This window comes from Hibiscus syriacus, unplaced genomic scaffold (assembly GCF_006381635.1).
Source record: "Hibiscus syriacus cultivar Baekdansim isolate YM2019G1 unplaced genomic scaffold, ASM638163v2 tig00110391_pilon, whole genome shotgun sequence".
Lineage (NCBI taxonomy): Eukaryota > Viridiplantae > Streptophyta > Magnoliopsida > Malvales > Malvaceae > Hibiscus > Hibiscus syriacus.
The window spans coordinates 969,544-982,658 of NW_024062719.1; the positions used below are offsets into that span (position 1 = coordinate 969,544).

At 34.4% G+C, this 13,115-nt stretch overlaps 1 pseudogene; it reads right to left on the reverse strand.

The window, feature by feature from the left end:
* Nucleotides 1–5,594: 5,594 nt before the first annotated feature.
* On the reverse strand, nucleotides 5,595–8,880 carry LOC120123154 (annotated as a pseudogene).
* Nucleotides 8,881–13,115: the final 4,235 nt, after the last annotated feature.

The window sequence follows — 13,115 nt, forward strand, 5'->3', positions numbered from 1 at the left end:
GGTCAATAACTAGTTTAATAAATTAACCAGAGACTTACATGAATAGCTTCCTGCTGAGATTTGTTGAGATTCTCATTAAAATAATCATGAAGGGATCCAATATTTTCCAGGCTTGGTCTTCAGAACCAGAATCTCTTTCTGTAGCTTTAAGTATTAATCCTTGAAAGGGAGAGAACCAACTGAACAAAAAGCTATATATTCGCGTGCAATAGTTGATAAACTACAAACCTGCAGAGACAAACACATTAACCATGTTCTCAGCAGCCAGTGGATTCACTTGCACCTCCATCTATCAATGTGATGTATTTGATGCATAAAGGGCAGAAGTAAAATCAATGCATGGTCAAAGCAGGAAAGACACAGCTTAGTACCTTTATGCTGAATAAACGCTTCTCCCTGCAGTAGCAGTAGAAGTGATAAGAGCCTGCATACGCATCAACCTTCCAGAACTTTTTCACAACAGGATTTACTTGTGTGAACTCTCCAGCTAAGTACATTCTGAGTCTAAGCGTATTCTTTTGTCTATGCTCCACCAATGCAAATGCATATGTCGTTGGAGTTTTTTGCTTCCCACTTTAAACTGCAACAGTAAAAGCCTAATAAAGAATCCACAAATTCATCGGACTCAACATGTTTCCCTTATTACAGAAACAAAAATGCCTTTGGTCGCCAATAACAGGAAAATATCATGAATAAGAAAAACCAAAAACATGGCTAAGATTATAACTATCTACCATTATTATACTAAGTTAACTGAATAAATTCAAGTCAGCAATGCTCCAATAACAATGAAAGGAAATTGTATACCAAGAAGAGGGGTCTAAATAATTATAGACTATAACGGAACCATAACAAATATTTTCTTTGATAATCGAACCATTTTGATCAAAAAAATGCACTTTTTACTTTTGCAACGAACAGTTAGTAGTTAATTTTTTTTTTTTTTATCAATTTATGGTCTCAATTTCCATTAGCTTAAGCTTTATAGAAACCATTTTTAGACAGTAAATGAAGCTTAATTACCTCTCTTTTGAAAGCAGCAAAAGGTCATTCTGCGATATTGATTCGTCCTCCCCTGCTTCATAAGTAATGGCAGGCAAGTAAAATCCATCCGCCTCATGCATTCCATGACCACCTCAGCTTCCAATCAGTCACTGCAGTGCTTATGACAAACATGAGAAGAGAGAAAGATTTTGTTTAGGCAAAAAAAAATTACTCGCGAATAAAACAGAGAGAAACACTTACCTTCCTCCTCATCTTTTCTCTGAACAATCTGAGATTTAACTTCCTCGAACAAAAGCGGCTCGAAGTAGCCAAGTAATCATCAACGTCGTTGTACTTATCCTTCACCTCTTTAAAGCCGACTTTGCCTCATCTTTGCCGTTTTTCTGATTCCAATTCCAAAATGAAAAAAAAAATCCAAAAGGACATTGAAACTGATAAGGAAAAAAACAAGAGAAAAGCGTACGTTAGATAATTTGAGGAGGCGAAATAGTCCCAGCCAAGAATAATTTTACAGAAACGAACATGGAGGCTTCTTCTTGAAGCTTGTCTTTGTCCACCCCATGGTTTTTTTCACTCTTCCGCTTCATAGACTTCAGTGGACAGACTTACGTGACGTTTGGTCGGAGCATTGAAATCTAATTTCATATTGTGTTTAATCGGCAATAATTAAATTTGAATCTAATTTTATATTCTGTTTGGTTCGCAGACACATTCACTGTTTTGAAAATCGGATCAGACCGGTCGGTTCAACCGGTTCAACCGGGAACCGTATGCTAGTCCGGTTCAATCTAAACCGGTTAAACCGCTACTAGTGAATCGGCCAAACCGCTGAACCGTTCGAACCGGACCGGCTGAAAACCGAAAAAAACCGGAAATTTGTTTTTTTAAAAAAAAAAATTAAACCAAACAACGTCGTTTGTTAACGAGTTAAGTCGAACTCGAGTATTACTGAGCTCGACTCGAACTGAAAACTTTAAAAGTAAGCTCAACTCGACTCAAACTCACAAGCTAAAAATTATCAAGTTTAACTCAAACTCGAAATATAATATTGAAACTTGAACTCAAAAGGCTTGAACTAAAAAAAAATTAGAAGTTCGATTGAAGCCTAAAGTTCGAGCTTGATTGAAGTGAAAGAATAGTTCACTCAATGCTCACCAAAAGGCTCCATGATTTTAAATGCCAATTACCTCTATTATTTGTAGAAGTTAGTTGTGATGCTCTTTTATTTCTTAGTAATGTGGGATTATTTTGTTCTCATATTTTTTCTTTAGACTTTTGGATGCTCTTTCTATGTTTCTTAGCCATGTGGGATTGTTTTAAAAGAAATTAAACACAATATCATTTTGTTATGATTTTAACCACAAATTTATTTTTAATTATAGTTTATAATTATTTATTATTTAATATGTTTTACCTTAAATATTATGTTGTAGTTAATTTGAATCATTTTGTTTCACTTGATTTTAGTTTTTTAACTTATATATGTTATGACTTGCTGAATATGACTTGTGATATAAAAAATTATTTTTATTAAATATTTTTGGTATTTTTATTTAATTTTTTAAATAATTATGACGTCGTCCGGTTCTTCCGACCGGTCGGACCGGTTCGACCAGTTGAATCAGTGAACCGGTAGCATAGTCGGTTCGCTAACCGGTCCGGTTCTGAAAAACCATGCACATATTAGATGAATTTGATTTCAATAATATAAAATGACAGAATTGACCTTCTTACTTTTTACTTAATTTTAATTTGTTTTATAAATTAAATGTAGTAATATTATAAAAAAAATTAAAAAAAATAAATTTTAATTTTATTGATTGATCCATTTCAATAAATTAAAAACCATGCTAATAAACATAATAAGTTAAAATCATTCTAATTAGGGATGGCTATGAGTTGGGTTGGGTAGGGATTTTGGTCCACCTGACTCGACCCGAGAACAAGGGAACCTCCATCCGAGACTCAAATATGAATTAGAAACTTGACCCGCCCCGAAGAAATAAAAAAAATTATTTTTATTCAATAAAAACAATGACTTAATTGAAAAAATATATATATAGAGGGTATTATTGTAATTATTCCTAATATATAGGTAAAATTATATATTTTTTGGGTCGGGTCGGGTATTTTTCACCCGAAACCCGAACCGACCCGACCCAAATATCACTTAAAAAAACTGACCCGAACCGACCAAAATAAAGTTTCACCCGACCCAACCCGAATATATGAATTAGAAATCTGACCTACCCTACCCGAAATAATAAAAAAAATATTTTTATTCAATAAAAACGATGACTTAATTGAAAAATATTATATAGAGGGGTATAATTATAATTATTCCTAAATATAAGTTAAAATTATATATTTCCGGGTCAGGTATTTTTCACCCTAAACCCGAACTCGACCCGAACCGAATATCACTTAAAAAACCGACCCGACCGACCAAAATAAAGTTTCACCCCCAACCCTAATATATGAATTAGAAACCCGACCCGAAATAATAAAATTTTATTTTTATTCAATAAAACAGTGACTTAATTGAAAAATATTATATATAGAGGGGTATTTAATTATTCCTAAATATAAGGTAAAATTATATATATTTTCGGGTCGGGGATTTTTCACCCTAAACCCGAACTCGACCCGACCCGAATATCACACTTAAAAAAAACGACGCGACCCACCTGAATATATGAATTAGAAACCCGACCCGAAATAAAAAAATATTTTTATTCAATATATGAAAATTACCAAAAATTGATGAGGTAGTATGATCAATTCAAATTCCTCCAACAAGGGAATTGAATTCCTTCCAACAAGGAAATTGAATTCCATCATAGAATGTATGAAAATCACTTTCCTCATTTGTGAAAAGTTGAAGCCATGAGAGATTCCAATTCTCTTGGAAAACTTAAACAGACATGGGAAAAATGGTAGAATTAAATTTTTCAATTCCCCGTAATTCTAGGGGATTCATGCGAATCAAACGCCACCTTAAAAGAGATAACAGAGTTTAACAAAGGGGAAGGTTTAAGCAGCGACGATCACTGCGTTCGAACTATTGGAGCTCGGATCGTGGATACTAGTTTTTGGTTAGGTCACAGTTACAGTTTTTTTCCTTGGGTCGTGGCCTTGTGGGCTTGATGGAAACGGGCTTTTTTATTTGGTTTCGGATTCCAATGGGCTTTTATAATTTAATATGAATCGTCAATTTTGGAAAAATAACGTTTTGATCACTTATATATCAAATTATCTTATTTTGATCATTGACTTGCTAACTTTAATTAATTTAATAACATGATACGTTAATAAAATAACGTTTGATCACTTATATTATCAAATTATCTTATTTTGATCATTGACTTGCTAACTTTAATTAATTTAATAACATGATACGTTAATAAAATAATTTTTTATTTAATTTTTAAACTTATATTTTGTCCTCTTTGAATTTTTTTAAATCTATATTTCTCTTAAAAATTTATCTCTTCTACCCCTAATTCTAACTATCATATTTATGTTATTGTCGTATCAGTTGTTTAAATCTCTTGTTTAAATCTCAACATCATTATACTCTTGTTGTTATTTGTAGTGTCAACCATGGTGCCTTTATATTAAATCTTTCGTATCGTGTTTTTATCGTGTCACAACATGGAAGCTTTTGGACGATGACTAGTGACCTACTTACCTTAGATCAGTAAAAACGGAGGCGGAGCGACGATTGTGGACGAGCGATAATGTTCGTGAAACAACAAAGGAAGAAGGAAAACAAAGGAAGAAGAAAAGAATAGGGAGCGCTACTGAATGTTAAAATAAAGGTAGAGATTCGTGATTATAATTAAAATGGAATAATCTCATAGACAATCCTCAAATATTATATGTTTACTGAAAAGGTTGCATAATTTACAATAATTACAATTGGTCAGAGAAATAATTTAGGGATTTACTATTCTAAACTTAATATTGTTGTTTGAGTCTTGATATTTGACTTTATTATGATTTATATATATATACATATTTATAATTTTAAAATTATTTATATGCCATACCTTGCCGCCCCGTACCCTATAATTTTAAAAATTACCATTTTCCATCCCCGTATCAGTGCAACAGGTTTCAAGCTTGATCTAGATTTTTATCCATGTGGAAGTTCTATTGAGAAACTGATGTTTGAGGTTTGGAGCAGTGTGAATAAATAAGAAAAGCTCATTATCATTTATGTAAATCCTGTCCGAGTGTAAAAATTTCATACGAATATTCGAGTGACTTCACTTATCTTTCTCTCTATATTCTTATTATCATATATAAGAAAAGCTTTCCATAGCGTCGTGAAAAATATTCGCTGAACGTGGTGTCAGTAAGCTCTTGCTGGGCTGAAATGTAAAGGAATTGATCGGTGACAGAACACCAAACACACCTATTAGTCGATTGGAGCAATGATCTGACAGCATCAAAGCTGATGGTCCTTGCACCGTCTTCCAATCATAACTGCCGTGCCAGCTTGCTTCACCAAATACCAAGGTACCCCTTCTTCCCCCCATTCACATTTTGCTTGGGAAATTTTTTTCAATAAAGTAGCATGCACCTGATTAACCATGCAAGAATTAAAGAGAAATTTAGGGTTTACTATGATGCAAGCCTGCCATTCCGGTGGTGGCATCAGTGATACAAATTAGCTTACAAATAACACAACATTACCAGTTTTCCATCCTACCGAAGGTCACCTAAGGATAAGAAGTGACAAAAAGAAAGATGATTTAAAAAGAGAGTTAAAAGATTGTCTTTAATCTTTTTCACGTGTTTCAGAGGGGCCTCAAGTATCATTTTTTTTTCTCTTAATCATTTGCTATTCACAAGCTAATTTGGTGTCAAAGCTGCTGAGGCAGATAGCAAGCCTGAAATGCAGAGAGGGGGTAACGGTAATCCATGGTGAACATATCTTTACCAACCTTGCCAAACTGCAGTATTATCTTATCCAGATCAGGTGGGGTAGGCAGAGATGACGGGGTGGGCACCAGCAGCTGGTGTGTGGCAGCAATCAACTGAAAGTTCTTAACCGATGCAACAGTTACCCGCCCTCGGAAATTCAGGCACCAACACTGTAACTGCTCATGCCATCTCGGGGGCTTGTTTTTGAGGATCAAGGGTTTCCTTTTCCCATCCTCCTCGTCATAAGAGGTACCACCGATTTCCGAAAATCGAGCACTGCTGAACTCGACAGAGTGATCAAGAGACTTTGAGAAAGAAATGCTCCGAATGAGTCCTCGAAAGGGTGGTGAAGAAGCTCGGCTGGCCAGGGACACACCACCAGCATCAAGAGCTGAAGTGGGGATAGAGTGCATGATGCAATGCATCCTTCGTGGGCCTCGTGTACCGAGAACATTTAGCTCGTAAGAAATCTGAGCTATGTTGTAGCTGCCAGTAGGGACTTTAGGGGAAACTTTCTTGGAGTAAAATCTTCGACTCAAGCGGCCCGGTGGATGAACATGAGTAGAGGTGCAGGCAGGTTGGGTGTCGTATATTATGAATTTTGTGCCGAGGAAGTTTGACCTGGAACCAGAAATAGAAATAATTTCAAATTCACATTCCATAAACAAGAAAACGTGTGTTAGATATAAAGAATCTTTTTTTAAAAGCTAGCTTCGAATGTCAAAGAAAACATTCGGGCGAAGGAGATGTGGAAATCAATTTGAGTCTCTAGAACTAATCCAACATTATTCTAATTGCTACCATTCCTCGGAAATTGAAGTGATTCTACTCGGCTTCTGCCAGATTCAAATTGCTAACACTATTTCTTGGAACCAAAGGGTTGTTTTTGCATTAAAATGTCACAACTATATCACATTCATACCTTAGCTTTCCGATGTAACTGCTGCTTGAACTTGAAATGTTGTCTGCATTCATAGAAATGATATACTCCGTAGAAGTAGTCCTACGAGTCCTTTTTGCAGAAAGAAGGAATTTCCCATTCTCAACTAGCAGGGCTGCAAAACAGAAAAAAGTACACAATACAAGGCGGTTCACTTAGAATGAACAAAGTGATAATGTGGAAACCAATACAAGGCACTTAAATATCTGCGAATGGCAATGCATAGCCACATTATTGCATTTCAGTGGTTGCTTTAAATGAAATAATTCAGGGTCGCTGGGAATCACACTTACCAGGGCTAAGGCACAAAACAAGCGATATGTTAATTTAGATTATCCCTTTTAATGAAACTGAATGGTTCCATCACGTGGCCCAGGCTGAAAAGTCAAACAAGAGAGTTACAGAAGCATTCTTGGTTCTAGATATAATAAGAACTGATTCTGTTTCAGTATTATTTCCAAATAAATGCATAGATACATAATCAGAGTAAGCTATTTACAAGAGCAACTCAAACCAGAAAAAAGGAGATTTTCAAATTTCAATGAACGGTGATCCTACCTGCTTCAGAGACACAGGAAAAGTAAGCTTCCCACAGAGTTCAGGACTCTTAACAATGTCTTTGCAGATGAATCTCCAAGATCGGCAAACAGATGCACATGCAACAACATTTTCCCGAGCAGGCCACGTGCTCTCACTCTCCTCCAACCTCTTGATCACATCAATAAGAAGCTCCGGGGGGAGGTTAGCCCATCGGCTGTTCTGAACAACAACAGGCTCATCATGCAAATCACGTAAAGAACCATGTGATTTCCTCTGTGATGCCCGATTAATCTAACGTCAAAACTCCGCCTTGACAAGCTCCCAAAACTATCCCTCACATCACGAACCATGCTACGGAAAGACATTTTTCTAGCAGAAAAGCTATGCCAGCTCAATTAGAAATTTTCCAAAGATTTCGGATAAAAATACTCTGTCCGCTCTGCCCATGAGAAAAGAAAACTCAGTTTTGACCACAAATTTACCAGAAAAAAAGTACATAAAAGAAAGGAATCCTAGAAATAGATGGAACATTTAACAAGTAAAACGACATTTTCCCCAAAACTAAATATCTTAAATTCGAGTAAAAATAAAGGAGCATTATAGTTCATGAAATTCGACATAGCAACAAATCACCATTAAATCAAGCGATCAGTAGATAACTTAAGCATTTTTCTAAAGTCAAAGAACATATTTTAGAGGGAAGATAGCCGACTTCACATTTTCCCATCAAATTTCCACAGAAAAGAATATTTTCTCCCTAAGCGACAATATTCAGCTCAGATTACAGAAGTGATCCATACCCAAAAACCAAAAACAAAAGATAAGAACAATTTACCTTCCAAAAGTAGGCCTTAAAAATCCCAAGGCTGAATCTGATCAAACCGCCATAGCTTTAGCTTCAAAACCCACTAAAGATCTGCAACAAAAAAATACAAAATTTACATACAAACCCATATTTTATTCAAATCTAAACCTCAGAAACAAATAAACAAGGAAAATTGAACTGGGTTTGTTGAAATCTCACAATAAGGTAAGATGAGATCCAAATTCAAGTACCTTTAACATGCAGCAAATCTAAAGACAAGATCCGAACCAAGAGGAAAACCCAGAAACCTTATTGACAAAAAATCAACAGAAAAACAAAAAGTTGGGTGATTGGAAATGGATCAAAGTCAGAAGAACTATTCAACAAAAACAGTCTTCTCTTTCTTTTTTGGTTGTTGAAGCCTTTGTATCCTGTGATTTTATCAAATCCGGACTCCAGATCCACATTAAATTCAGCTTACGGGGTTACCCTTCCAAAATATTTTTTTTTGAAAAAGTATACTCTAGAAATACATTTTTGTTTTTGATATATTTTTATATATTAAAGTTCTTTGGGGTCGTTGATGATGTTTTTTTGTTTTGTTTTGTTTTTGGATTTTTTTTATGTTGGTGTGCATGAGCTACATAGCTAAAAGAGATGACTCTAAACCAACCAACGACTAAATGCTCCGTTTGCATTTTTTTTTGGGATAAATATCTCCGTTTGCATTATCTGACTGCGAAACGGCACTTTTTTTTCTTGGAAACCAAACGAGTTATAATGTTGTATCTGAATTTAATGTACATCTCATTTTGTTTTTTCCTTTGTCCTTTAGAGGTCTAATGCTCAATTTAATCCCTCTATTTTATGAAAATTTAAAACTAATCCACTTATTCAGGGAAAATTGGTTGGATATTACGATAACAATATTTTGAATGTGTTTTCTTTTTACTCTTCAATCCATTCATATCATTTATGGATAATAAATTGCACTTAATGAAAGTTGCAAAAGCGTTATAAACATAGTTTTATTGGTGTCCATAAGTATCACTCGCATTTATGAATAGAAATATCATTTAAAATGAGAAAAAAGTTATTATTTGTGTTTATTATTTTATTTTTTCTATTTATTATACTGTTTATGTTTGAAATTTGTAATTGATATTTTTAATAATTTTATTTCTAAGGTTTGAATTAAACTTTTTTTTTTTGAAAGACAAGGAGGAAGACCAAGCTAAAAACCTAAGGAGTAAACCTATATCAAACAGCCAATTAATCATGGCTACCACAGAGCCTTTCCTTTTCTTTTTCTTTTTCTTTTTTTTGAATAAAAAAAGATAAAAGACAAACTAGATAGCAGTGTCGTAGTTCACTGCACAGCAAACATCTTTCAAGAAGACTTCCCTAATCTCCTCCGGAATTGTTTGAAAGAAATGTGTCCCAAATGATCGTGTCCAAGCCATCCGAACTAAAGCATCTGCAACTCTATTGTTCTCCCGTGGTGTAAAGACAATTTCCAAATTCCAGTTCCTAACAAGAAGCTGTTGAATGTGTGGAAACATCGATGAGCTTGAACTTCCTCTCCTATCGGAGCCAAAACCAATTGCTGATAAAGATTCCCTACTATCCGTTTCGACCACGATCGAGCTGAAACCCAAACTCCAAGCCAATGATAAACCTTTGAATATGTCCCAAAGCTCTGCATCAAGCACTCAACAAACACCAATGGCTTTGGCAAAACCCATGATCCAACCACCCATATGGTCCCATAGAATACCTCTACACGCCGCTAAACTCGTGTCAAATCTACGCCCTCTATCAGTATTAAGTTTAACCCAATTTATGGGCGATAAAGACCAAGGTAATCCCCACGAAACAGTAGCAGTGTAACCCGCCTGAATATAAGAGCGAGTTCGAACAGCCTGCATCGCTTCATTTTGTATTCGTTTACTGTGGTGTAAGACAATATCACAGAGCCTTTCTTTCAACCCGAGTATATGCAGTATTTAGCTGGATTAGTTGACCCACGGGTCGATTACCTATTATTATAAAATATTTACTATTACTCACGGAATTATTCAAACTGTAGATTTATTAATGATCTTTTAATTTGATCATAGTAAATAGTTAAAATTTTACACTTATAACATTTTCGTTATAATTAAAAATTTAAAAATAATATATAAAAAGTTAAAAATACAATACTTGAGGTAATCAAATTAAAATGTAATATTTTAATTCAGAATTTATGCGTAACACTTGGATTAATCCATTTTCAGCATGTTCCAAATTGTTATTTGGATTCATCAATATGGAAGATCACCGAGGAATGGATAAAGACGAACACCAATGGAACAATATGATGTACTAATAAGGCGATTGTTGTTGGCGAAGTTTGTTAGAAAATAGTACTGTTGTAAATGAAGATGTTAGAATAAATAAATAAAATGATATAATCACAGTGCCGTGTAATCACTGTCTTAGAAGCCCAATTCCGCTTCAGCTCCAGCATCTCCACTATGTGTGGAACCATTGGGGATAGTCGGTCCATATTTATGCCTTGTTGAAGCAAGCAGAACACTTCCTTAGAATCCGTTTCAACATGAAGCCATTGGATTCTCATCTCCGAAGCCATATGTAGTCCTTCATACACTCCCCACAGTTCCGCATCAATGATCGAATAAATCCTAAAGTCTTTGTGAATCCTTGAACCCATTGCCCATTCTCGTCTCGGATTATACCCCCACGTACCGCCATTCCATTCGAAATATCACGTGCCCCATCAGCATTTAATTTAAACCATCCGCGCAATGAAGGCTTCCACTTTACCTTTCGTCGGTCCACCACTGGACCAAAAACAGAAATGCCCCGCCGTTCTTGCATCGCATATAGGGTCTCTTGCTGAATTCGCCGACTTTGTAGCAACACACTCTCTACCTCTATAAAATCAGGCTCGAAAATTATTTTATTTCGTCGTATCCATAATCCCCAGACAATCGACCCAAATAACAAGTCTCAATCATCATCATGGTCAGCAAAATATCTCGGCCTTTGGATATTCAAACGAATCCAATCAAGCATAGGTAGAATCCAGAATTATGTTCTATTTTCGGCTTGATTATGCCAGACCACGCTGAACGTGCATGCACACATTCCGAAAAAAATGTGGGAGACAGATTCCCTTGCTGCTCCACATATCCTACACCCTTTGTCGTTCGATTTCGATTTGTATAGTTTGTGCGAACCGTTCCATACAAAGAACAAATAAGTATGGTGATAAAGGATCTCTTTGTCGAATTCCTCTTGTAGGCTTAAAAGCGTCAGTTTTTTTCCATTCTAGACAGCCCGTGTATCCACTGTGGCAAAAGCGGCTTGAATCGATTAACTATTACTTTAGTTATTACCTTATACAAAACTATACACAAACTAATTGGCTTGAATTGGGTAATGTTCTCTGGCACATCCATCTTCGATATAATGATGATTTAAGCGGTAAAAAAAATGTTGTTAGTTATAGAGTTTATAGATTTGAGCAATTGTGTTTGTAGGATGGTGTATTATTTTTTTCTTTTTCTTTTTTATTAACTTGGAGTAAGAATAATGTTATATATATGTTCAAAGATAACTTTTAATTATTTGACTTTGAATGTTCACACCTGTGGCATTCTTGTTGCTTGAGCTTGTGACCTCAAGAAATAATAACAATTCATTTACTACTGAGGTCACTCGGTTAGTGCGATGTGTGCATTGTTAATTGATTAGAAAATTTCTAAATATATACTAACTTTACAAGTTCTAATCACCCCATACCATTAAAAGAATCAATCTTAAATCTTTTATTCTAACCTCATCCTTGGATCATGACTCTCGTTCTAATTTAATCCTTAAACTTTTGAATGTTTCAATTTTATCTCTAAACAATGACTTTTATTCTAAATTGGTGTCGAAATTTTTTAGTCATCTAATTTTATCAACAAATTCATCCAAACATAATTAGTTTCGGCCATAGTTTAACTTAAATTTCATTTTTTTTCAAACATATAATAATATAGATTGACCTAACAATTTTATTAATATATAATGTGATTAACGTATACCGATAATATGAGATGAAATTAAAGTGTTCAAAAGTTTAGTAAACATTTTATAACAGAGTTATAGTTTGGAACTGAAATTAAAATTTTCGAAACTTTAAAGATTTATTTATAACGAGAATCATAATTTGTAGAGAAAATTGAGACGTTAAAAAAATTAGAAATCAATTCAAGCGAAAAGTCATAACGAAGACGTGTGATATAATTAATATTATATATTATTATTAACTTTATGTTATATAATTTTTTTGATAAATATTTAAATTTAATTAAATTTAAAATTGAGTTAGCTCTTAAACTAATTAATATTTCTTTGGATTTTATCTTACCAATCCACAAGACTTAAATATTATCAATAAAAAATATTAACAATTAAATTTAATTACTATTTTGGAAATCAGATGAATTCAACTTAATCTCAAATGCAATACCATAGATTTATGAATTTACAAGGTTTTGACTTTTGTATTTTTTTAACACAAAGTTAACATTATTTAATACTATTCATTATCTGTTTCACCAAATTAAAATATATTTTAAATTTAATAAACCAAACTTTTTTGGGCGTTTTTATTCAAATAGAACCCTTACATGCAGTAATTACCTGTCAGGCACATTTTCCCCAAATATTACCTATCTAGCACCCTTTCTAACACTGTGGCAATAAAGCGCGGATCGTCATCGCGCCTTCGAGGGTTATGTCCGAACTGGCGCCATGTAAGGGGCCATCCGCGCCTTCACGAGATTTTGACACGTACAAAAGGCACGAATCATGATATGCTCATTTCCTTTATTTCCC